The sequence below is a fragment of the Lepisma saccharinum genome, unplaced genomic scaffold (assembly GCF_977018435.1).
Source record: "Lepisma saccharinum unplaced genomic scaffold, izLepSacc3.1 HAP1_SCAFFOLD_205, whole genome shotgun sequence".
In the NCBI taxonomy this organism is placed as follows: domain Eukaryota; kingdom Metazoa; phylum Arthropoda; class Insecta; order Zygentoma; family Lepismatidae; genus Lepisma; species Lepisma saccharinum.
The window spans coordinates 227,110-237,875 of NW_028142992.1; positions in this window are offsets into that span (position 1 = coordinate 227,110).

Sequence of the window (10,766 nt, forward strand, 5' to 3'; positions counted from 1 at the left end):
TTCTCGGACACAAAAATATATTTTTGTCAAAAATGAAGCTTATAATTGATTGATTGATTGAGTTGGTCTTTTAAGTCCACTTTGTGCACAGTAAGGCTAATTGGGACTGGACCTACAGTTTAAAGTGGGATCCGAACCACTATGTGCCTCCACCGGGTATCGAACCCGGGACCCCTTGATTACAGGGCAACGACGCTAGCACTGCGCCATTGGGGAGGCTATGAAGCTTTTAAAAATACAGTAGTAGAGTATATGTTGAAGCTGTGCTCTGGCACAAATTCAGCGATAATAATGTGGTGAATGAGATGACTTGAAAAGTAACCAATAATATCACTGCTCTTCCAACATGCAGAAAAATTCCACTGATTTTTCCCCCTCGATGTATGCTCGAAGAATCAACATTACAATTGATCGTACCGAATCTATTTTGTGCTTTTTCTTCCCTTTCACACCGGGAGCGAATGCAGCTTCGACATGAATTATGTAAACGCTGCGCTTTCTGTCAGATAAATCCTCTTTCTGTTTGCTCTTCTCTGCTTTCATAAACTACGAATCTCCACATTTTATGTTCCCGGGATTTTCGTCGTCCATCCCAGAAGATTAAACCGGGCGATTACCGCGCTCGGACTGATCATGCGGTGAAAACACGCACCGCGGCCAAGGTATCGCATACATCCATGTTTGTCAATGACTGCTGCTCGCTTTCTGATTACCGAGTGCCCCTGTAACGGATTGTTGGGGTTTTTAAGGTTTTCTTTAGAGCGTGCTTTTTTTTTCCTCCGAAACTTCGGCTCGAATAATGCCGCTCTGCAGGCTGATCTGTGGACGAGCTCTGTTGGTGGAGCAGGGAGAACGTTCTCTCGAACGTTTTGTGAATTTCTTTCTCCTCTATTGTTGCCGCATTCAAAAAAAAAAAAAAAATAAAAAAAATAAAAAAAAAAAAAAAAATAAAGAAAGATTGATCTCTTGCTGCTTTCGTTCAATATTTATTTCCCTCTAAATTTCATATCCAATAACAATAATATGTATTTCTCACTATCGTAATTTAGGTGTTTTCAAACCTTTGAATTTGAATGTCAGTTGATGAAGTCTTAATATTCACAATATGAACAAATGAGAAGAAATGAAACTAATACAACGAATACGTTTTTTATGTTAACAGAAATAAGACTGATAAATGCTTGGAAAATGAAGAACAGAAAGAAATCAGACCCTGTGTCTAATTATGACTGTACGTACTGTTGCATTAGAAGTTATAGATGCTTCAGTGTGGACTCCAATTAAAAATTGGAGTTGTTGCACAAAATTGCTAAGATAGATTTTTGACAAATTTTGAAAACTTGAAAATTAATATTTGTGTTTTAACCTTTCTGCCTGCACCCTAATAAAATGTCATAACGATCGGACAACCTGTTTTGGATTTACAGAATTTCGAAGAGAGCGATCGTTTGCCAAACTCGAAAGAAAATGTCCCTTTTTTTCTCTCCCTCCAAGAAATATAAGGCATTCTCGGAAAAAACATTATTTATCATATATTAACGCGGAAGATAATGTAACTCATTTTTATGTAGTTATTTTTAATTGTAGTCCAATAAATCTATAATTATTAATCTGATAGTAGTTTCAAAGACTTTTGAAGGTTAGATCAAGATCGAGCCAGACCTCTGTATAGTCGAGACGAGACTAAGACTTACTGTCTGAGGAATCTCATTGAAAACGTCGGTGTGATGTTGAAGACATATTCGAATCTTCAATACCATAATGATATTTTATGCAATAAAATATGTTAACATATTGTATTGTATGTCTGGAAATATGCAATACACTACGTCGTTTATACCGTGCGTTCCTTTTGATTCCTGGCCGACATAGCGCGTGAATGCAGAACGGCGAGGCACTGCGCGGATGCCGGCATTTTCGACCCGTGACTTCCCGCTTATTTCTACGCACACATCTTTAGCATGCAGGAATTTGTATTTATATTGCATAGCTAGTACTAACCTGTGTTATAAGAGTTGTTCAAAGTAAAATCCAACTAGATTTACACATTCCCGGCATATTTTGATCCAATTTTGATTCACACGTAAAAAATCCTCTTCAGCATTTTTTGTAAGTTCTGTTCTTATATTGTATTTTTGTTCATATGCAGTTCGGGGATTGTTTCTGCAGACAATTTTTAGGGGTTCTCACAATTAATAAATTGCTTAAAAACATGTCGACATGATTCGTTTTTCACTTATGTGTCATACATAAAAACATCTTTGTTTTAACGTGAAGTTTTCTGCTAGCATTTCAATGGTCCCACAATTTTATTAAACACACGTTGGGATTACATAGAAGAAAAGTAACACTGATGTTATCTATGGGACTGGACAAACTCGCACCTCCACTCTAAAGCGAACAGAACTGTACTGATAAGCGAGAAACAATTTTGCCTGCAACGCGAACTTAAGACAGCTTGTACGCTCTTCCGACCCCAAAACATACAACTTTTGCATGTCAATGCGATGGCGCGTTAGTTCACAGAATGGTCAAGAATATCAACAATTTAACTGCGCTGACAACTTGAGTAAAGACCACCACATGGGTAAAACTATTTATCATTTTTTCTCAAATTTATTTTTGCACAATGAAATAAAAATGTTCAAACTTAGTAAAATTAGTATAATCATTGCAGATATTATTATGTTCCGAAACAATCAAAATGAGGATTTAGAAGCAATTTTCTTCTGGGTATATTTACCCAGCGCATGTCCTGCAGGGTTAACAATGGCAAGAAAACAACTTTCAAACAGAACAGATATGTCAATCAAAATTTGATCAATATATGTCGGAAATGTGTGTATGCAGTTAAACATCACTTTGTGCAACTCTTGTAACACAGGTTAATACTCGTTATGCAATGTAAATACAATTTTCTGCATGCTAAACATAATGTGCCGGCATCCGCGCCGTGTCTCGCAGTCACGAGCTGTCTCGGCCAAGAGCCAAATCGAACAAGCTGTACATTGTACTTCCAGACTTACCCTACGAAAACAAGAATGAGACACTCATTTATAAATCGAAACGAGACCAATACATTGTGAAGTCCTCAAACACAAACCGAATAATAGTAAATGAATGATAATTACAACCCTTAATAACATATAGGAAAGTGTGGGAAATACTTCAGGTACAAAGTCTTTAAGAAAAATAAAAGTGTGGAGGGAGCAGTGATATAACTTTGAAGACTCTTGAGTTGAATTCACTTGTCCAGCTATTACCTGTGCATTTTTGACAATTTGTACTTGTCCGTTACGACCAAGACTGAAAATTTAGAAATGTTTGTGATATACCTAGGTATATGAAAGATAATATTTTTGACAAGAAAAATTTATGTCAAAATAATTTGCTTGGAGCAGCCAAATATTATGTGCTGGTAGCTAAACATATGTCTAAATAGTTAATATTTCAGCAATATTTTATATAAAATCAATCATATATCTATCTACCCCCAGGGGTACCGGATTAGAATCCCGGCCTGGGCATGGATGTTTGTAAGTGTCCATCGATTTCATAATATCATCACTCATCCTCATCTTCGCAAATTAGCCAAAATTGGCACAAGAAGCGAAGAAAAATAAAGCATATCGATCAATCAATCAATTATCTACCAAATCTCTTCATAGTTACCAAATCATTTAAACAAAACTAACAAATATGGTAAATTCTACCAGGAATTTTTGTTACACTTACAAGAAAATACAACCAAATGCGTTGTTTCGTTTGAAGGAATCAGATACTTTTTCTGGATATCGAGTAGTTTCCACGTTACAATAATAATAAATTTACGATATTATGTAGGTACCAACCATGTCGTATGAAGCAGTGAGCTAAATGGAAAATAATACAGTTAGAGATACACCTGTAACAAATACACTAAAATTAGATCGATAAAAAAATATGAACGTCAATTTCCCTTTATCCCATTTTTACTCTTCACAACAAATTAAAATACCATTTTCTTGAGGGAATATGCCGTGTGTAAAAAAGGAAAAGAAGTTACGTATTATGGGAATTGGTTTGGGGGGACACACTCTACATAAGCCCCTGTTTTGTAAGTTTATAGAAACTTTGTAAAGATGCAATGTAGTTTTCATTTCGCTGACTCAACTTTCATCAAGGCCTCCCTTACCCTAATGACAGGGTGTGCACAGGTTTATGAGAGAAACTCACATGATCAACTATTCAAAGGCTCTCCCAACTCTGGACGAGATATACTACGGTTGATTCAAGCTCCCGCCAAGTGTTCGGTAGCATTCAAGGTGTGGCAGAAAAGTAATGACACTGGCAACACTGCGCATGAATCGATGATGCTACTGCCTTCTTCTTCACATAGCAGTTACGTTAACCCTTGCCCTTGACTTAGTACAAGTTTAGATTTGCTACAGTTGCTACGCGATTGATGAGAGCGTCTGAAGTGAAGTTGTGTTTCCGAGGTGCGTTACGTTGAACAACGTTTTGCAATCAACTTTTGTGTAAAGCTTGGCGAATCCGCTACTGTGACTCATAAAAATTTACAAAGGGCTTATGGAGAACATTCCCTATACAGGGCACAACTGTTCAGATGGCACAAATGCTTCTAAGAAGGCCGAGAACAAGTGGAAGACCTTTAACCTAAAAACGGACGACAATGGAGAAAGAGTGAGATCTCTTCTTAAATCAGATTGTCGATTGGCGTTGAGAATGATCAGTAGTGAGTTAAATGTGAACCGGTTTACCGTCCCTCAAATTTTAACAAATGATTTGGGCTCAGGAAAAGGATGGCGTGTGTGCACCAGGCATTGCACACACTTGAATGCTTCACCACGACAATGTCCCATGTCACACGGCAGTTTCCATCAATTACTTTTTGCGAGAAAAAAAGCATTCTTGTTGTTTCTCAGCCTCCGTATTCGCCGGATTTGTCCCCGTTACTCCCTCTGTCCCATAATTATAGTCCGGTATGCCAAAATGGTAACTTTTTATTTATGTTCTTTTCGATACTTGATCGGCAAATTTGTACTGATCCTTGAGTAATAACGTTGTATGACTCATTCCCCTGTTTCATTTTCTTCTTCTGTATACACGAATGTCACAGTTTGCATATCAGACAAATATTATGGGACAACAAACAAAAGTGTACCGGACAATAATTATGGGACAGAGGGAGTATTTATTTTTATTCCCCTGGCTCAAAAACCACTTGAAAGGATTTAGTACTTTGGATAATATCCAGAAGAGCGTAACCGACGAGCTGAAGGGTATTCCAGCAGAAGCCTTCCAGCACTGCTACGAACAATGGAAGCAAGGTCACCGTTGCTGTGTAGCTGCTCAAGGGAACTATTTTGAAGAGGATAAATTTGATTTGTAAAAATAATAATATTCATGGTTAAAAGAAAATCAGCCTCCTCACTTTTCTGCCACATCTTGTATGTAGAGTTATGCTGTGTTACTTTTCAGACCTTGTATTCCACATGGACTAACTAACTAACTAACTAACTAACTCTCTAGCCTTCTTAAACCCGAAGGTTCATGGCTGCAGCAACACAGGCCTTCCATCTGTCCCTATCTTGAGCAAGATCTATATACTCTTTTCCATCCCTACCGATTTCCTTTAGGTTCATCTCGACGTTGTCCCTCCATCTTCGTCTTGGCCTTCCTACTGGTCTCTTACCATCAGGTTTCCCAACAAGAATCCTGTAAACTCCTCTTTCCTCTCCCATTCGTGCCACATGGCCTGCCCACCTAAGTCTTCTTGATTTAATTATTCTAATAATGTCTGGACATGAATACAAATTATGTAGTTCTAAATTATGTAACCTTCTCCACTCACCTGTCTCCTCATCCCTTTTAGGTCCAAATATTTTCCTAAGGATCCTATTTTCAAATACTCTCAATTTATGTTCCTCTTTCAATGTAAGGGACCAAGTTTCACACCCATATAATACTACAGGCAAAATTACGGTTTTGTATATTTTAACTTTTAGATTCTTAGATATTAAACGAGAAGACAAAAGTTTATGAAGAGAGAAGTAACATGCATTTCCTGAATTAAGCCTACTTTTTATTTCCTCTTTAATATAATTTTCATTTGTTAATATTACTCCTAAGTATTTGAATTTGGAAACTGGTTCAAACGAGTTACCAATAATTAGAATTTGATTATTACCTAACACTTGGGTTCGGCCTGTAAGCATATATTTAGTTTTCTCTTTGTTAACTTCCAAACCTATCTCTTTAGCAGTTTTGAAAAATATTTTAGCATTATTCTTAATTGTATTCACATCATCCCCCAGTAAGTCTACATCATCTGCATATGCTAACAACTGAGTCACACCATTTAATTTTAGTCCTTCTTTAGTTTCGTTTACCTTCCTAACAGCATATTCTAAGGCAAAATTAAAGAGCAATGGAGATAATGCATCTCCTTGTTTTAACCCATCATGAATTGTAAATTTGTCAGACATATTAATACCCACACGAATTTTACTTTCTGTTTCACTGGTGCATATGTTTATCATACTAACAAGCTTCTTAGGTATTCCAAACTCTACTAATATATTATATAATTTATCTCTTTTGACCGAATCATATGCTTTTTTGAAATCAATGAATAGCTGATGGACATTTTGATTATATTCCCACTTTTTTTCAAGTGTCTGTCTGATGTGAAAAATTAGATCTCTAGTTGATCTGTTGCGTTTAAATCCACATTGATAATCACCTATAATTTCATCAGCATATGGGGTTAGTCTTGTTAAAAGAATGTTAGATATTATTTTATATGTTGTTGAGAGTAGAGAAATTCCACGGTAATTATTGCAGTTCATTTTATCACCTTTTTTAAACACAGGAACAATTATGGATTCTTTCCACTGTTGAGGGATTTCTTCTTTATTCCATATTAAACAAATTAATTTATGAATTTGACAAATTAATGAATTTCCACCATATTTAATTAACTCAGCTGGTATTAAATCAATGCCAGGTGCTTTGTTATTCTTTAGCCTTTTAATAGCATTTTTAACTTCAGTCAAGTTAGGTTCTGGAACTAAAGGTTCTGCTGTGTGTACTTCATTCACTTCTGATTTATCTCCTACATGGACATTTAAAAGGTCATTAAAGTAGTTCTTCCATCTATTTAGAATATCGCTTGGGTCAGCTAGAAAATCACCGTCTTTATCTTTTATCAAGTTTACTTTAGGTTGCCACCCCTTTCTAAACTCATTTACACCTTTATATAAATCTCTGATATTTTTATTTTTGCTGTTTGTTTCAATTTCGTTAATTTTGCTTTTCAAGTAATCTCTTTTTTTACTTCTAAACGCGCGGTTAACTTCTCGCTTTATTCTATTATAATTGTTTAGATTTGTATCATCAGAGTTATTTAACCACCTAAGTCTAGCCTGATTTCTTATTTCTATTAGATTATGACATTCATTATCAAACCACGGCTTACTTTTCTCGGTTTATGGTATCCTATACTTTCTTTAGCTGCTGATTCTATTACATTACGTATGTGCTCCCAATTCTTATTTACGTCTGTTTCATTTATATTTTCATCATCATTTAAATCCTGCAAAACATCAAATCTATTTGACAGTTTAATTTGGTAATCTTTCTTAATTCTTTCATCAGCAAACTTTCCTGTATCAAATTTTAGAACTTTTAGATTTTGTTGCTTATGATTTATCATTGAGAGTCTTTCTCTTAATTTAGCAATTACTAAATAATGGTCACTGGCACAGTCAGCACCTCTATGTGTACGAACGTCAATTATACTAGTATGCCTTCTCTTATCAATGAGAATATGATCTATTGTATTCCACATGGATAAATAATAATTCGAATATAATTCATAATCTAGGTAGATAAAATGTAATTGAACTTGAATGAATATCTAAGTTGCCTTTTGATCCTATAAGTTTTGAAGAATATTCTATTCTTGCAGGACCTTGATACATCAAGTTGAAATTTTGGCATACTTAGAATTAAGTGGTACTCTCAACGGCAAAGATAATGATAGCAAATTGTCCACCGCAATTTTCATTACCTTATTATCCTACATCCTGTGTTGTTTTAAGGAATGAAACTTTGTTGGTTCGAAGTAGGCATTGTTCCCTGCTTATTGAAGTCTTTATTTGAATTTATTGTTATCACATTGTGTAATACAGACCGAATGAAAATGAAGGTGGACAATTCGCCTACTGTTTCTTTCGCCGTTGGGTGTACATCCGTGCATTTTAAAGATAATATAGTACTTGATATCGACTTCTAAGATGTAGTAAGGAACAAATACAGAAACCCCTTCGATGTTTTCCAACGTTTCATTTCTTATTTTTATGCAACCTCATTTTCTTTGTGACGTGTCTACAACTTCATCTTGCGTTCACTAGCATCGGCGGATTTGACTGTCTGTAGCAGTCGAGGTTCTGTTTGTCCCCCGAGGCTTCCTTGTGTTGCCGGTTTCTCTCTTCCCTCGGACTGCCACTTCGATTTCTTTCTTCTGCAGCATCCTCTACATATTCTTCCAATTCTGATAGGAATCCAAAAATTGGAAGCGCAAATTTACAGTGTGTGCCGGTTGACACTTTCCTTTGGTCAAAGGAACATGGTTTAACTAAAACGAACACACACATACAAAAAAGAAAATGATCACATGAAGACTCGAAGCATTCCCTTGATACCTCTCGTGGTATGGGTAATATCTTAATCGTTATTTGTTCAAATAAAATCAAAGTTCAGTTTTTAGTAAGAACAAGAAGTATATTTTGCTTCTTAGTAAGTTAAAAATTTATATGCGTAATTCCATTGGAATTTAAAAAAAATAACAGTATCTTACAATTCAGCATAGCCACTTTTTTTAAAACTCCAAACCTGAACTAAAGACAAAACACAGTCCTAATTCCAATTGCAACAGCTCATTCAAGACATGTACACAAAAGGTCAGTACTGTTACATCATCAGTGATAGCTTGAAATATTGACTAAACACAGAGATCAATTTAAAGAGATTAAAAAATAACAATAAACATTTGTACGATGAGAAATGTAATTTTGAAAGAACAATAAAAATTTGTATGAGTGGAAAGGACGTGTCATATTACGAAGCAACGATTTAGTTGTGTAAATATGAATTTGCTACGTTTGAAATCTCAAAGAAGCTTAGTGGATCAATCGAAATGTTGAGAGCAGAGACCTCAAATTACAGACTGGAACAATGCGCTTTGTCAAAAGCTGCGCATCGAAGCTCTCGCAGAGCCAGTGGAAGGGGAGGGGGAGGTTGAAACATGGCGGAGATGCGCGTTTGAGCTAGTTATAGTTTTCATTTTTATGAAGAAATTATTTCTACTCACTTGTGGAGTGGAATATGTAGAGTTATATACTTCTTTCTAAACTGAGAAATTGCAATCTTGTGTAATCACAATTTTAATCTTTAAAAAATCTTCATTACAAAAGATGATAAAAATAACCTAAAATAAAAATCTCCTCCGTTTGGATTGTTCAGGTTTTGATGAACACAGGTCACAAATATAAGCGTTGTTATCTTCCTCCACTCTACCACATTTCTCATTGATCCAATGCATGCATTTTTGGCACATATCCCAGCCTTCTCCTTGAGCAGATGGAAGAGACGAATCTGTGCAGTAAATGCTTTCTGCATTCCTTTCTTTCTCTGAATCCTAATTTGCAATATAAATTTGTTTATGAGTTCTGACATTCTTCCTGCTAAGCGTTTCCCCTATTGCACTCTCACTTTCTTACTTTCTTCTGCCCGTCCTCTTTCTCCTTATTGTTGTCTATTTGTTCAAGTTTTTTCACCTCTTCGTCATAAGGGTTTGCAGTAAGAATTGTTGCACAACTTTGTTTATGCTTCACTTGACTTCCAGGTCCAATTATTTGTGGGATTGGATGAATATTTACTGAGGAAACTACTAAAATGAATTACTAGGTGTTAGTTCATGAGCATCATTACGAACTTTGTGAATTTTTCCCGGTTGATCTACAATGGAAGACGATAAATCGTCTGTAAAATTGTCTTGCACACTAACTTACTTGTAGGAGCACTGTTGTTTTCTATCTCTTCTGTAGACCTTGGCTGCATATCTTCGTCAGTAGGTTGGTTCTCCTGGAAGAAAGTAACTATAAAAAAAACACATCAGCGTCAAAAGGAAATTTCGATTTACCATAAATTAATTCAACATGGCATATGCCCTTTAAAAAGATAAATACGATAGTTACACCCCAACTCTCCTTGATGATATCTGCACAATGTCATTGTATTGATAAAATCAGGTTCCGAACATAATCAATTGACAGTTCGTAGTTTCAAACAAGAATTATGACTTTTGCATTTCACGAAAGGTTTATAATGTCAAAGTTCTCTGTTAGCATCACATTTACAATTTTAATGGATCAAACACTTAAGGACCGAGATTGCTTGCTTCGAAACTAGGAAGCGATTTAATAGGTCATGTCCTGTAGTTCAGATATCAAATATGATATATCACATGTTTTGTAGCAATTATGCAAAATTAGAACTGCCATGTGAATGTATAAAGAAAGAGAAATACATTACTAAATGTTAATATTGTGAAAAACCCAGTCTGAATTATTGAGCTCAGTCATTGTATTTCTTCCATAATATTTTTAACTTTTTCCATATGTTTTTATTGGCATAACCTTGCACTGTTAGTCAATTACAATCCCCGCGGAAACATGAAGAAAACGAAGAGAGAAGTTGCT